This window comes from Pogona vitticeps, chromosome 5, assembly GCF_051106095.1.
Source record: "Pogona vitticeps strain Pit_001003342236 chromosome 5, PviZW2.1, whole genome shotgun sequence".
NCBI classification, from domain to species: domain Eukaryota; kingdom Metazoa; phylum Chordata; class Lepidosauria; order Squamata; family Agamidae; genus Pogona; species Pogona vitticeps.
The window spans coordinates 156,828,182-156,845,253 of NC_135787.1; the positions used below are offsets into that span (position 1 = coordinate 156,828,182).

Here is a 17,072-nt window from a genome sequence, read left to right on the forward strand (position 1 = left end):
TTTTCCTGTTCATTCTGTTGAAACAATGAAGAGAAACAACTTCACCACCCTTTTCTCATTTGTCTTGGGCTTACATTCTTGATAAGCTCCTGGAACAGAAGTCTTTTTTTTTTTTTAAATAAAGTTTAGCTGGTTTTAACGAGAAATGCAATGCAAAAGAGTAAAGTTATGGGGTTGCACATGCATTGAACTTCCCTCTGGAAATTTAGCTTTCCCTATTGATGAATTTGGAAATGGACAGAGACAAATAATAAACTGACATTTTGATAGGAACATTGCATTCTTAAAATTTCTACAAGGAAAAGGATATCCCTGCAGGAAGGAGAAAGGTGGAGTACTGCCTATGTAGCATTTCTTGTTCGGCATTATACAATCGTTTGCAGGGACACAGGAAGAGGATACGGAAGTTTCTACAGGAAGAAGGAGAAAAGTTCAAACATAAACAGCAGCCAAAAATTGCCAGCAGTTTCATTAGATTTCCTCTTGCTTGATAAATGTTTTTTTACAAGTTGACATAATAAAAAAGCCATATATGACTGTGTGCTGATTAAAAATGCTTAAACAGATATAAAAAGAAATGCAGAATAGAAATAATGCAGAACCACAATATTAAAGCAATGTTTTTTATATGTAGTTGTGTGCGTAGTCATGATGAAAACACCAGGATACATTGAAGACAATGTTCTAAGTATAACACAAGTTATATAGTTGTCTGTTATACACTTGTCTGCAGTAATCATTGATGAAGTCAAAACCTCTCATCTAAATTAATGATATCTAAAAATAATTCTTCAATATCACTATAGAAAAAGTGCAACGCTTCATAGGAGAATTTAGGTAGTGGGAATGCGATGCTGACTATATATTCATGATTACCAAAGCCAAAACTGAGATGATTCAGTTCAAGCATGAATTACTGACTTAAAACCATTGAGAAAGGGTCTAAAACTCCTTCTTGAATCACTAAACCAAATGTATATGTGTACAGTACTGATATACAGTACAAGGGGTATACAGTATCAACTCCCAAGAATCCTTTTGCTGCCAAAACAAGAAGGAGATGGTCAGAATAATACATCTGACATGTCACAAAATATAATGTAAAATGTCAGTTGAATGGATCATAGTTTGTGCAAATTCAATTCTTGGATAGCTTCAGTGGCTCAGGTTAGCAGACTGCATAGCCCAGGGGTCTCAAACTCAATTTACCTGGGGGCCGCTGGAGGCAGAGTCTGGGTGAGGCTGGGCCGCATCAGGTTTTCCACAATAAAAGCTTTGTTAAAAAAATTCCGATCTTCTCAAATCTCTTTATTTTTTAACACAAAATAAGATAAAAAATAAACAAATCAACAATTAATAAGAAAATGAATAAATTAACCAGTAAATGATGATGATGATGATGATGATGATGATGATGATGATGATGATGATGATAACACTAACATTAAACTTTCATATTAAGGCGGGGGCCTCAAACTATCATCCCGAGGGCCGCAATCATCCCATGGGCCACAAGTTTGAGACCCCTGGCATAGCCAAAGGTTAGCAGTTTGATTCTCAACTGTGGCTCCTTGACACTTAATGACCCTTCCAGCTCTTCAGTTCTAAGATGATGACGATCCCTCTAGACAGAGCGTCAATTGTTTGGTGTTCTCTCTCTCTCTCTCTTTTAGAATGCAGTTGGACACAACATGTGGAATTGGAAACTGAAGGATACACAGTGAGAGAAGGGGGAAATAGACATACCTGTTTATCAAGAACTTAAGAGGCAGTGCCATGTAACACAATTTATATAAGAGTTAGGAAATGTTTCCACACTTAAATCAAATTAGCTAAACCAAATTAAAGAAATTTCTGGCTTGGCCAGAGCCACCTCTTCTTCATCTTAACCAGTGCTGAATATCTGCAGGCCCTAGTGACTGCCATGTAAAATGGATCAGTGGAAGCATCTCGTTGAGTTCTGCGCTTCCCAAGCAATCACAGTGAAAGTTGGAGAAACTTCAGTTCTGGTTAGCAGAAACCAAAACAACTTCTCTCTCTCTCTCTCTCTCTCTCTCTCTCTCATTCTCTCTCTCTCTCTCTGTGTGTGTGTGTGTGTGTGTGTGATAATGCATTTGTGTAGTTGGAAAATCTTTTTCAAAACCTTGCAGGGTATGTATGTATCTATGTGTCTTTTTTGTACCATTACACAAAACTGCATAACACAGCAGAAATAATTCCTTAATCATTTTTAAAAGAATGACCTAGTTCTAAACTATGGCTAGCTACAGTACTCTTCTTGCAAATTATCCTACAACATTCTCTGAAAGAAATGTTTGCATATTTGGAATATTTGTTATTTTTCTTTCATCATGGTAGGCAATGCTGTGCTGAAGACCCAGACCGTGATCAGGTCTCCTGGTGTTTTCTTCTCTTTTAACTCAAATGCATCCACCAGGTCAGATGTGTAGTCTGGGGGCAGGACTGGAAACTTAACTCTCCCTCCAATTTCCCTGATCAAAGTCATGCATATACCCATGGTGGCATGCAATAATAAGGTGCCAGGGGCAGGAGAAGGGAGAGGATTCTTTATATACAAATGCTTCTTGCAGAACCTCAAGGAAGGCAAGTTTCAGGAGGAATATGGTGTATGGATAACTCTTCTTCTTCTTCTTCTTCTTCTTCTTCTTCTTCTTCTTCTTCTTCTTCTTCTTCTTCTTCTTCTTCTTCTTCTTCTTCTTCTTCTTCTTCTTCTTCTTGCCTCTGCTGCTGTGCAGATTATTTTAGCAGCTCTCAGCATCAATATCTCAGGGTTTTTTTAAAAAATCTGGAGACCAATCATAGATCTTCCAGATGGGTGTAAGCTTGAACGAACCATACATAGAAGTGGTTGATCATTCTCTTATCTTGGGGGCAGCCTGAGACTGTGCAGCTTGCCCATGGCTTCACAGGTAGGTTTTTCTCCCTGGAGGCACAGTAGGGAATCAAACTCCAAATCTTGGTCTGTGCAGACAGATACCTAACTTACTGAACTATCCAATCAGCCAAGGGATCCAAAATCACAATGGGATGGAAGATAGAAGGCAAAAAGAGATTCTCTGATCTCTAACACTACTAACCAAGAAGTCATCATCTCTGAATGCATACCCATACCCTAAGCAAAAAGAAGAGGATAGGGGGACTTCACCCTGAAATGAGTGCTGCTCATCTCTTTCCCTTTAGCAGAGATAAGCGTCTCAACTTTGGACAAGCAAAAAAACAAAACCAAAATACATAAACAACAATAAAAGCAAAAAGCGTGCTGCTTATATACCGCCCCATAGCACTTCAAGCACTCTCTGGGCAGTTTACAATTTAATTATGCAGGCTACACATTGCCCCCCCAGTGAGCTGGGTACTCATTTTACTGACCTCAGCAGGATGGAAGGCTGAGTCAACCTTGAGCCGGCTACCTGGGATTTGAACCCCAGGTCGTGAGCACAGTTTTAGCTGCAGTACAGCGGTTTAACCACTGCGCCACGAGGCACAACAAAACAATAACAGAAACAGATAAGGCTGTGACCTCTGAAATGAACTGAGACGTTGCCTTGTGCTAAACTCCGTGCCATCCCCCAGTGATCTAGAAAAAGAAACAAAGGGCCTGTCCAGATAGGTACATAGATCATTCCTGGTACGTTTTGGTTCAAACCAAATTACAGCGTTCACATGTGTTTCTGTTTAGATCAATCCATCCTGCCTCTTTAAGAGCTGTCCTGCTCCTTTCTGGCACAGCACTTGGGGACTTCAGTTTTATTGGTATGATTCAGAGCGCTCTCAATTACCCCATGTGTGCTCTGTGCAGATAGTTATTTCACACACAAATGGAGCTGTTTGTGACATTATCTGAGGTGACAAACCTGTAATATATTAGTTGGGTCATGACATTAAAAGGGAGGATAGAGAACCCCCCTCCTCTTTTTTCATCATATTTTTAAAAAATACTTTCCTAACTGATGCAGCTCAGTTCTAATGACGTGCTAGGTTGATGCATTGCTCTTTCAATATGCCACTTACTTTGTTTAACAAAAAAAGAGAGGAAGTCACTGAGGTCTACTGAATGATGTCTGGAGTTGACATAGCCACCCCCCGGGAGGGGGGCTATGTTGATTCAATGGGCTCTGATCCCAGAAGTGCAGCCCCAGAAGAACTGCAGCTGAAGGGAAAGTTGGGGAAAGAGGGCTGTTCTTCTGTCCCGCCATCTTCTACCTCAGTGTTTTCCCCTCACATCACCACTCACCTTGGTTGCTGTTCCTGCAGCCTTCTTACTCGCAAGTAAACTGGGTAAACATACTCAAGAATAAACTAGGTAAGCCTTGCTGATATGCAAACTAGCAATCCAAAGGCTTGTATAAACCCTTCTCATGGCGTAATACACATCTCCAATGTGAACAGAATGATTACTTGAGAGATAAAATACATCACATTGAAGATGAGAACGTTTTAAGTGTAAACCAGAATGGCTCCAAATTCCCCTGTCTGGACAGGCCCAAACTTGCCTTGCATTTGGCTGTTTATCACTGGATGTACTAGAACAAGCCTTACTTCATTTAGATAGTGGAATAAAAGCCCCAGAACATCAGAGATAAATCCGCAATGAATGTCTTGCCCAGAAGAGCCTTCAGTTTATTCTATGTTGCTTTTTGTCAAAGGTGAGGATTCTTGTTTGGGGCTGGGAATAGAAGAGACAAGAAACATGGACATCCTCATATCAGAAGAGCTGGAGATTTTTAGCTGGCACATTAGCCAAGTCTAGAAAACTGAAGTCAAACTATGAGTATTACAGTGGACCCTTGACTTACAGACGGCTTGACTTACAGACTTTTTGAGTTACAGACTTCTCTGGCCGCAAAATTTAGGTTTGACTTGCAGACTGAGATTTGACTTACAGACCAGAAAAAAACCAAAATAGAACAAAAACGGCCTGTTACGGGATTAATCGGTTTTCAATGCACTGTAGGTCAATGGAGACTTGACTTACAGACTTTTTGACTTGAGAACCGCCTTCCAATACGGATTAAGTTCTCAAGTCAAGACCCCACTGTACCTAATAGGTAAAGGAAGATGGAGTCAGTGTTAGATTCAGCTGCAGGCAGATTCTCAACCTGACCTTTAAAACATGTCAAAGAAAATAACAAAAAAATCCTCCTCATTGCCCGCTCCTATCTCCACCCACTTCCAGGGGGAAGTTTTCAATTTTTCAATTTTTTAAAATAAGTGATGCAATGGAAGGAGCCTTGATCGTTGAAGACTCACTTTAGTTTGTTTCTAGTGATCACGTGTTGTAAATGAATGAAACCAGAGAGTTCCCACCTGCAACAAAAAAGAAGCCCCTGACAGGGTCCCAAAAAGGTGCAGGTAGGAAAGGTCAGGAGATGGTGTGGGGGGGATTACCAGTGATCACATGACAATTATGTCATGTGATCACTGGTAAAAAGGAGAGAACCAGCCTGTCCCCACAGCAGATCAAAGAGTGGCCTAAATGCCTTTCTGATCACACCCTTATTCTCTGGTGTTCCAAAAAAATGAGACAAAGGTAGATCTAGAAGACACAGAGAAAAAATATATATGGTAAAAGCAGTTTAATGATAGAATTGATTACTGTAAAGCTGTGTTCTCTATCAGTGGAGATGTTCAAAAAGTGGATGGATAGCCATGGCTTTGGGAGCCATGAGTTGAGATTTCCTGTAGCAACCAGAAGTTGAGGCTCCCTTAAAACACTATATTCTATACAGTAATTGATTGCATAGATATGCAGTTCCATGGTACAGATGAGCAGTTTCTTTAAAATCTCAGGTTTGCATACATAGTAACAAGGTTGGAGTTACTGGCAAATGACTGAGAAAAAAGATATTTAGTAGATAGTTTGATTTTCAAAATATTGTTTCTATTAAGATTACATAAGGAAACATAATACAGTGAGAATTCATGGCTAGATCAAAATAAACTACCATTAATCCACATTAAACAATGCAAACCAAAGAAAACACATGATCTGCAATCTATAAAAGCATGGCAGTTTAAAATACTGTAGATGAAGAAAGACAAAAGCACTTTGTAAAGAATGTCTGCTTTCTTAGCTAGATGGTTTCAGCCATACTTCAGATATGCTCATGGAGTAGAAGCTGGTGTTCTTCCGACCAGACTGTTGTGGGTCCAACAAAATAAAATGTAAATATGTCACATTCACATCATTACACTAAAGGCGTTGTTTCCTGGGCTTTGTGCAAATTCCTTTGAGGGCTAGATTGATGGACCAGGACACAAGAGAAATGGATTCAAGCTCCCATGAGAAGCTGTTGTGAGTCTGGCTGGAGTAAAACCACTCCTTAAATAGCCCACTTAACTTGAAAATCCTATCAGGGCCACTATAGGTTGGATGAGACTTGACAACACATAACAGAGCCCAAACCTGTCCTACCAGTTGTCATTGAAAGTGTCTGAAATATTCTTCCATCTTCTGGTCACTTTCAGTATGGCCATGAATGGGGAAAAATATCAACCAGTTCATCAAATCCTTCTGATTGGAAACACAAATATTTACACATTCAAGTCCATGTGTCAAATATACAAGACGAACAAGCAATTATCTAATTATGCATTCACTTTTGCCCAAAGGTTAGCAGCTGTTGAACACATCTACCACATCTGATAGCTGCTCCAGCACTCAGCCACCTGAATGAAAAATTTGGGCCAGCTAAAATACCAACTACTGTATATAAAAATTTATGTTAACTTAGAATCCCTAAAATGGGTTTCGTATATTTTTGGGGTATTATTCTGTCCAAAGCCTGTTCCCAAATGAAATGCTGGATCAGCTGAAGCAATGAGCTGTTCAATCTCTTACAATGTTATGTGTCATCAGGTCAACTTATGGTGACCTTATGAATCAGTGATCTCCAAAATGTATTGTCCTCAGGAACTCTGCTCTACTCTTGTAAACTCAAGCCTGTGGTTCCTTTAAGGAATCATACATCTCATATTTGGTCTCCCAACTTTTCCTGCTGGCTGCAACTTTTCCTATAATTATTGTCTTTTCTAGAGAATCCTGCTTTCTTATGATGTGCTTAAAGTATGACTGCCTCAATTCTCTCTCTCTCTCTCTCTCTCTCTCTCTCTCTCTCTCTCTCTCTCTCTCTTTTGGTCTCCAGAAATAGTTTAGGCTTGATTTGCTCTAGGATCCACATAAGCATCTTTCCAGGGTACTGTATTTGCAACACTTTCATTCAGCAGCATATTTCAAATGAATCATTTTTTCTTCTTCACTGTTCAGCTTTCACACCCATACGTAGTGATTGAGAATACAATAATGTGGATGATCTTGGCTTTGGTCTCAATTGACACATCCTTACATTTGATGAGATTTTTTAGTTGCTTCATTTCTGCACTTCCTAATCTCAATTTTCTCCTGATTTCTTGGTTGCAGTCTCCCTTTGGACTGATGACTGAAACAAGGTATACAAAATCGTTAACAATTTCAAATTTTTCATTGTCACTATTAAAGTTTGTAGTTCTTCTGAATTCATGATTTTGATGTTCTTAATGTTAACTGCAGTCCTGTTTTCGCAATTACTTTTTTCACTTTCACAAAAGTCATTTCATGTCATTCCTGCTTTCTGCCAGTAAGAAGGTGTCATATGCATATCTTACATTATTGATATTTCTTCCACCAATTTTCACTCGTTCTTAATTTGATTATAGTCTGGCTTTCTGTATGATATGTTCTGCATGCAGACTGAACAGAGATGGCAATAAAACACACACCTGGCTGACACCTTTGCCTGTAGCAAACCATTCTGTCTCTCCATACCCTGTCCTAACAGTAGCTTCTTGTCCACAATACAGATTATGTATCAAAAGCAATGTCTGTTGCTTATATACTGCCCCATAGCACTTAATTCTCTGGGCAGTTTACAATTTAATTATGTAGGCTACACCATGCCCCCACCAAGCTGGGTACTCAATTTACTGACCTTGGAAGGATGGAAGGCTGAGTGAACCTTGAGCTGGCTTCCTGAAATTGAACCTGGATTGTGAGGAGAGCTTTGACTGCAGTACTGCAGTTTAACCATCAGGACAATCAAGTGCCAAAACACACCCATTTCTTTTAGAACAACCCATATCTTCTCATGATCCATACAGTAAAAGGTTTTGCTGTACTCTATAAACGTTCTTCTGACATTCTTTGGAGCTCTCCAGTAGTCAGCAGATATTCGCAATATGACTTCAAGTGCCTCTTCCTTTTCAGAATTCAGGCAATTCTTGCTCCATATAAGGTAAAAGCCTTTGAGCATCACTTTCCTTGTACGGTATGAAAAATTAGAGCAACAGACTTATAGTTACTGCACTCCTTGGCATCTCCCTTCATAGAGATTAGTATGTACTGTATATTGGAAATGTTGTTGCAAAATTTGGTCTAGGAGTCAGAAATAAAGCAGAAGAATGACTTGGTGAGTTCTGCGAAGCCAACAATCTGTTTATTGCAAATACATGCTTCAAGCAACTGTATAGATCATTGTATATGTAGGCATTACCAGATGGCCAATATAGAAACCAAACAGACTATGTAATTGGAAGCCAAATACACTATGAAATCAATAGAAACCAAATAGAATATGTAATTGGATGGAGAATCTTTATACTCTCTGCCAAAACAAGATCAGGAGCAGATTGTGGTACTAACTAGAGTTGGGCATGAACCAGGAAAATAGCAGTTCGTGATGGTTCTTGGTACATCGCTATTCATGAACTCTGAACCACCATGGTTGTTGTGGGTTTTTTTGGGCTCTTTGGCCGTGTTCTGAAGGTGGTTCTTCCTAACGTTTCACCAGTCTCTGTGGCCGGCATCTTCAGAGGACAGCACCCGGCCGTGAAAGCCTTCGTGAATACATATGAACCACCATCTTCCACGAACCTTCGAGAAAAATGAACTGTTTCATGGTTCATGCGATTCAGAAATTTCAGGACTGGTAGAACAGCCCCTGCATGAGTCAGAGATGCCAAGCTCACAGCAAGTCTTCAGCTGAGTCTCCTCCCCACCCTCTCTAAGTTTTGGGAAGACTGGATTTCGGACATCCATGCTCTGTGAAGAGGACTTTTCAGGGGGATCTGCTTTGGGGAGCTGTAACTTGGATGTCCCAAATCTAATTTTCACCAAACTTGGACTGACTCTTGGGCTGACTCTCCTCATCACTGATTCCAAGTTTGGCAAAGAGTCAGTCCAAGTTCCCCGAAGATTGGCTTTGAGAAATCTGAGTTATAGCCCACGTGTGCATCTCCGATGCTGATAATAGTTTGGTGTTTCATTTTTTTTCCTGTGCAGGCATGTTTCTCCAAACCACCCCAAAATGAACCATGAAACAGCATGAGTCATAGGTTTCTTAATCTTTGTGGTTTATTTCATGCCCATCTCAAGTACTCACCATGAATTGTTAATATAAAAAATATAGAGTAAAGCTGAAAAAGAGCACAAAAGCAATCCTAGTGGCAAAATTTAAAAAACATATCTGATGAATGTAAAGTCCATGTAAAAACAGATTTACATTATGAAACTCAGTTGACCATGAACCAGAAGAGCTGTTGAAGCCAGATATATTATTAGGGAAGAATGCAAAAAGACTATTTCTGTAGCAAAAAGAAAAGAAATGCCTAGATGGATGACAGAAGAAACATTGAAAATTGTTTTATAATATATGTATATAAAATACGTTTACTATTTATGTAAGTATTTTTACAAATAAGATGCTTAAGAAGTATTAAGAAAATGTAGAATCTCATGTACCTGACATGAATCAAATATTACAGATATTTTAAGACAGCCCCAGTCAAGAAAAAAAAAATCCTTAGACCAAATGACCAAATCAAGGCACACAGTCGACAATAATTGTTAACCCCCTCCAACATCCCCAAGTTTTCAGAATAAAGAGATTTATTTAACTGACAAGTGCAGACTGCAATTTAAAGCCTCTGTGCTGTACTTAGAAGCGTCATCATTTTCCATTGATCTGGGAGGACGTTTGCCTTTCAATTGTCTTAACACTATTATCTCTTCCTTCAGCACTTAACAGATTACCTCCAAATCTGTTAACAGGACTCCTGAAGGCTCAGGAGCATCCAGTAGAGTAGAAAGTACATAACTTTTTTTTTCTTAAGGCAAGTAAAGATATTATTTTGAGTGCAATGTCATAAATATATTCTTCTGAATGTTAAGTGATTTCAACGTGTGATTATGTTAAACCGCATTCAAACGCCCAAAGATGATATACATGTGCGATCCCCCTCGGTCTTTGTGATCAGGTCTGCTGGAGGAGTGAAATTCTGCCTTCTAGCCGACATCCCAAGTTCTTTTTCGGGGGGGGGGGGGGGAAACTGAATTCTTTCTCCAAAGCCACCTTCTGTTTTTAGTAGCAGTTACTGATGAGCGAAGTTTGCTGCTCTTGCTGGAAGCTCCTCCCCGGGGGTGCAGAACAGGAAGAGGTGGAGGTCAGAGGGAGCTTGCTGGAGTTTCCTTGGGTTGTGTGCGCGCCTCTCGAGCGAAGTTACCGTTACCGTTTTACTATGTGTGTGTCTTATATTACAGCAATGCTGCCCTGCACATCAGTGGCCAGAGAGAGAGAGGGGAGAAGGGAGGAAAAGCCTGTTTACACAGACTGCAAACCGCCTGGGGAATAATGCAGGAAAGGAAGTGAGCCGGCTCTCTGTCTGACTGCTCCAACTTCCTGCTCTCTCTCACTCCGGCACACACATACACACACACACACACGCACATAGACACACCAGCCCGGGGGGTGGGGGGGCGGTGGAAGGGAGTAAAGAAACAAAGTTGGGGGGGAAATCGGGATCTCATTACAAGAGCAACAGAGCGTTTTAGAGGACTGTCAGCATGGAAAACCGGGGGATTTTACGCAGCTCCCTCTAAGGCGGCGAGAAGAGGTTGGAGAAAGCCCACCAGACTCTCCGGGTACGTAGCTCTAAAGTTGGGCAGAGTTGGGAAGAGGGGAAAAGGGGGTCGGGGGGGGGAGGCAGGTGGGAGCTGCTTGGTGGGGGGGAGGAGGAAGGGAGGGACCGGGCTAGGCTGGGCTGCGTGGTCGGTCCGCAGCCTGGCTCCATGTCCTCGAGGGGTGCTTAGGTTTTCTTGCTAAAGGGCGAAAAGGGCCGTGTTGTGCCAGGGGATCCCGGCCCCGCCGCAAGGCATCCGGTTGGGACTGCCGGGGGAGGGGAGGGGAGGAGAGGAGGGAGCCGTGCGTGTCTGCGAGCAGTGTGGGAATGTGTGGGCTCGGAGCGATCGGCTCCTTCAAGCCACACTCCGAGAGGTGGCTCTCGGAGGGACAAAAGTGCCACCTGAAAGTGTGTGTGTGTGTTTGGGAGGGAACGTCTGAAGAAGCAAAGAAGTGTTCGTGTGTGGCGGAGTGGAGGGGGCGGCGGGCGGGACGTTGTTCCGTGGCCGTGGGGGAGAAGGCATGGGCTGAAAGGGGCTTTGGCCTTTGGGAGAAGGGGAGCGAACACGGGACGTGTTGTGTCAGCTGCTTTGTGTGTGTGTGTGTGTGTGTGTGTGTGTGTGTGTGTGTGTGAGAGAGAGAGAGAGAGAGAGAGAGAGAGAGAACAGGGATAGCGCGAAGTCTCCACCTGCCGTGAACTAAAAGTGGGGTGGGGGTGGGTAGGAGAAAAGATGGGGAGCTCATGGGGGGGCGGAGAGAGGGCTATGAGGAGCAACAGACGACTTGGCTGGAAAGACGTGGGCAGTTTTGATTTCCTCAAGTTCCCATGTGTGTGTGTTTGTGATTCCTAAAATGAAAAAAACGGGGGGAGCTGCAAATGTTGGAGGCGGCCTTGAGGTCAGGGCCTTTTAAAGCGGGTGAGATGCAAAGGGGGGGCAGTCTCTCAGATTTGGGGAGAAGGCATGATAAATTTCCCTCCGAAAGAGCTTCCTCCCCGCGAGACCCCCCCTCCTCTCTCTCTCTCTCACACACACGGCTTTTGCCGACGGAGGTCTCCTGTGCTTGTGGCAACCACATGGGCCGTTTTGTGAAGACAATGAGTTTGGATTTGACTGGGGAAGGAGGCGCGCGGGTGCGCCGGGGGGGGGAGCGGGAAGGCGACGGCGCACCGGCCTGTAGCCCTCGAGGAATGGCAGGAGTTTGCTCGGGGGCTGGGGAAGGGGTTGGGGGGGCTGCAAGGGGAGGAAGAAACGGCCAAGGGGGCCTTGGGGGGAGAAGGGGGGAAAGGGCTGGGAGAGTTTCTGGCTTGTCTGGAAACAGCAAGACTAATTGCCATGCGCTTCCGGTTTGAAACTGGCAGCAGACAACATCTTGAAAATGAGTCACTGCGGCTCACAAAGAAACTCTGTGGTTTTCTCCTCAGGTTTATGTATTTGCTCTTTTATAGTTTCCTTTGTAGTCTTCGGAGAAAGAGAATGAGCGAGGTTCCTTCACTCTCACCCTCTTCCTCCTTCAAACAACCCCCCCCCCCCTTTAATACTTACACCATCAGCTCGAAAAGAGAGGGGAGGGGAGAGAGTTGGAAAGTTGTTTTTGGATCTGGCTTTCCTGAAGGTTAGAGGGACTCTGATGCTGCAGGAGGAAAAAGTTCCCTGAATTTTCCACTGACTGCAGGAAGAGAGCCCATTTAGTCATGGCTAAGTAATGTCTGCACACACCAACTAATCTCATTAGGCGTTTCCGTTCCCTAACACAGGAGGGTTTTGTGAAGCCCTCTCAGCCTTTCTGCCACTACTGTTGAATCTGAGACAAGTTATATCTTTATTTAGTAGGGGGTGGGTGCGGGGTGGGTCCAAGCTAATTTAATGCTGCATCTTTTGGGTCATGCGGTCCTGAATGTCTTTTTTAATGACAACTAAAGGAGACAAAGGCTTCATTTTGATTTTCCTAAAATTATGGCTTTGCATTTGTAAACCTTTTGTTGTTTTTACAGCTTTGATGTACAGATGTTTGATAATTCCATGCATCCTCATGAGGAACCATATAAAGTCATAAAAGGCCACAAGGATGGATCTTCTGATTTCCTTTTGCCTTCCTCCCCTGTCTGTTTCAGTGCAGACAAGACAAAACATTAAGACAAAATGTTTGTGCAAAAACAAATATATTGTAACCATATTTGGCCAAATTATTTTGTCATAAAGAACACATACAACAATGTGTCATTATTTTAAATCATTTATAGTATTTACATTTAAACAAAAATATTTAAGACCTGTCAATTTATTTAAACTTTAACTGAAGTATGTATTTAAATATTTTTCCTAACTCATGTGCAACTGGCTGGTGGCAGCCCTGTCCAGGGCTGAATATATGTGCTAGTTTCATAAATGTCATTTTGCACATGCAACTGAAAGATGATGAGACATCTGGATTTTTTTCCCAGCCTTGATTGCATCCATGCATAAACATTACTATAAAACTCGGATACCGTTAAATACACATGGGTCGTGTCATCGTCAGTCTATTATTTGTGTCTATTTTGTAGGGTTTATTTTCAGTTTTTCTTTTCCATTTCCTTTGTGCTTTCAAATCCTGGCAAGGTAAATATTCAAAAAAATAAGATAAATATTTTGTACTAGGGATAGCTTTGGACCCAGTATTGTTCCTGGAAGTTCAAATGGCTGTAGCAGCTGAAAATGATTTTTCTCAGTTAAATCTTTGTAAGTCTCTAGGGACCAAGCTTCTTGGACCAGTGGTTCCCAGCCTTAGGTATCCAGATATTCTTGGACTGCTACTCCTAGAAATCCTGATCAGCACAGCTAGTGGAGAAGGTGTGTGATTGGGTTCATTAAAGATCTTAAGCAGTTCCTCTTTTTTGACGGGAAATGACGTCTGAGTCTCGTTTTGAATGTTAACAGATTTATTTAATTTAACATTATGTGAGTCTACAACAACTTCTGTCGGTTCAAAACTAAGATCTGATAACCGTCCAAATTGCGAGGATGATAACTCTGTCTGTAAATTGACAAAATTCATCGAGGGGCTGGCCCAAAACGTTCCCAATCGGTGGTCTTCCTCAGCGGAGCACTCCGGACGGCGCATATTGTCCCACAACAAAGATGTCTGGCCCAATCTCCCTCCGGCGGTGGATGGTTGAAGGAAGGGTCCGATTGAATCACTTTCCTCAAGTGACCTTGTCCGTCCATTCTGCAGCTTCTGCTGATGTCCCCTTTTCTTTAGACTTGTCTGGGTCAGGTAACAAACCTCCTACCTTCAAATTAGGGAAGTCCTTTAACAACCCGTGCATTCTGTCATATTCGTATTCTCTCCTCTCTCCGTCTTTTTCCTTCTTCTTCTTCTTTTCTTCCCTCAGTATATTGAACTGTCTCCTCCCACTTTGTTCCCCTATCTCCTCCTCTCACAGAGGCAAAATTAATTCCTCCTCCTCCTCCTCCTCTCCCTCCCTCTCTTCCACTAGACAGATTTCAATCTTCGCCTCTTTCCCCTTTGATTCCTTTCTTTTCCTTTCCTCCACATTCAACTCATCACTTTCTCTTGTCTTCCCTGCTTCTATATCTCTCTCCTGCTCAGACGTCTCCCCATCTTTTCTGGCTTTCCACACCTTGAAATCAATCTGTCCTTATTTTTAGATTTTTCTCCCCTTGGCATTTTCTCCCCTATCCATTTTTCTGTTTCTGCAACTTTTAGAGTTCTCCCAGGGCTGTTAGTACTGTATCTCCCTTTCATATATCATTGGTTACATTTTGTATGCATAAGGACTTGGAGAAATGAGTTTGCATATAGTAAAGTGGCAGAATTGGTTTCTTTGGAACTTGGATAGATTGTATTCTGAAGAAAGAAAATCTCACAGAGTATATTTTTCAGTAGTTCTCTCTGGTTTTTAGATGTGCCTCAGTATACTTACTGTTACTGAGCAGTCATGGATATACCTAAAATACAAACTTAAAACTGAGCAGGCCACTTTTTCATTAGTGAAACAATTCTATGTCACTTTCGCAGGTAGTTCAAAATGATTCTTTGCTGAAATCCATTGGTAAGTTGCAACTAGAGTAGACCCATTGAAACAGTAGAACTTATATAAATGTTGACTCACCAAATTGCCACTGATTCAATAGGTCTATTCTAGTTGTTTTGTAAAAACCTTTTTCATTAACACTGTGCCATGCTATGACAAAATGGTAAATAACTTATATACCCCAGTTGCAAAGTGAACAAGAAGAACCCCTTAAGATTTTTTTTTTTAAATATTTCATTGGTAAATTCTGGTTTGGGACAGGGTGACTTGGTACCAGTCCATGCATCTATCTCAAACTGGTTACTACTCCTTAGAATTTGTGTGCTTGTCTCTACAAGAACTGTATGTGTGCAGCATTCAGATAAGTATTTGCTATTAAATTTTGTGAATTCTACTAATTAATGTCATTGGCATATTATCTCATAAATTCTCTTCCTAGCTCATTATATACATGGGGAATGAACTGTTCAGGTCAATTATGAAGTCTCAACCAGTGGAAATCATAGATTTCTCCTTCTCAATTATTTCCTCTAATTTTGGACAATTCACCAAGCAAGCATTGTGCAGACACTCTTAATATGCATGGCCTAAGTACTAAAACTTGGATTTTTATACAGTTACTGCTGAAATACTTAGAATACTGGCTTTTGCAGTCAACACACAGCTCCATGATTTATTATTTGTTGTGGTCTAGAATTTCAAAACACAATCTACATAATGCAGAAATTGTTGCTTCTTATGTTTTAAGAAAGAAAAGCACACTCTTCAAAGCCTGGTTATCCTTCCTGTTCACTAGTGGGAAAACAGAATCAAATTTGTCAGTCAATAAAGTTGGCCAAGTCTTATGAAGTCCCATTAAATTTTCTGCCTGTGTCATCATTAAATAGTTTTCTTCATGCTTATTGGCTGCCTGGTGGAACAGGACAATACATCTGATGATGCACATGCTCTCTTCCAAGTGCATATTAGAGGCACTTCATGCAAGTTTGCAATTAGAATTCTGGAATACATAACTACAAGGGGAACTCAAACTGTAGAAGTTATCGTTAACCAGCTTTCCCCAACTTGGTACCCAATCAATCTTTCCTAATATTGGCGATTGCTGAAAGATTCAGATTATCATCCAAAACATCTTGGAGAGTCTGAATTAAATGCTTGTGGCTGAATTTTTATCCATACTTAGTTCTCAGAAAGTTCCACTAATCTCACTGGACTTCATTATTGCATAGAACTATGGAATTTGGCCACAAATGTAGAGTAAGTAACAAATGTAGTGAAACAAATGCATTGTACAGTATATAGATGGGGTAAATGCAGTTAAATTTAGGTAGGTTGTCAAGGGAAAAATTAATTTCCTGTTCACACAGAGTGCTAAATTACCCCTGAAAATAAGACCTAATTTGAAAATAAGCCCTGGTATGATTTTCAGGATGCTCATAATATAAGCCCTACCCCCAAAATAAGCCCTTGTTAAGTAAAAGCCTGCCCTCCACCATTGTGCAGCAACCAGAAGAAGATGACATTATATTTGAATAAATGTAGATTGTTGTACATGAAAAGTATAAAGCATCCCCTGAAAATAAGTCCTACGGTGTTTTTTGGAGCAAAAATTAATATAAGACCCTGCCTTATTTGCAGGGAAGCATGGTAATTGTCAACCATTTCACATGTCAGAGCATGGTTTGACACTGTTAGAATGAACATTCAAGGAGCCATAGACCTCTGTGTAACCCCCCCCCCCTTCCTCCTCATAGAACAATTTCCTCCTTCCTTTTCTGGTTTGATGCAAAACACAGCTTAATCTAGCAAATGAACTAGCACACTAGTTCAGTTTGCCCTGGAAATGAAGTCTAGAATCAAAACTGATTGAGTCAAATTACAGTTTTATGGTTTGACATAGATGGTTTGTCTTGGGCCAGGAAAGAAGAGAGGTGCTCAGTGCAAGTGAATGGCAGGAAAGGGTGGATGATCCCGATACTCATTAAAAGCTGCTGCTTTAGCACCAAATTGTGGTGTGGTACTCAAATTAACTGAGGTAGATAACTAGTCTCTGCTTGTGAACTAATCTCTGCTGGAAACGAGTG

At 41.4% G+C, this 17,072-nt stretch overlaps 1 protein-coding gene across 1 annotated transcript in view; it reads left to right on the forward strand.

The window, feature by feature from the left end:
* The first annotated feature begins 10,486 nt into the window (after positions 1-10,486).
* ELK3 (ETS transcription factor ELK3) overlaps positions 10,487-17,072 on the forward strand; it is a 52,851-nt gene continuing 46,265 nt past the window's right edge. Inside the window, exon 1 of the mRNA XM_020815512.3 lies at positions 10,487-10,975. The gene's annotated coding sequence lies outside the window, so the exon portion shown is untranslated. The remainder of the gene's footprint in view (positions 10,976-17,072) is intronic.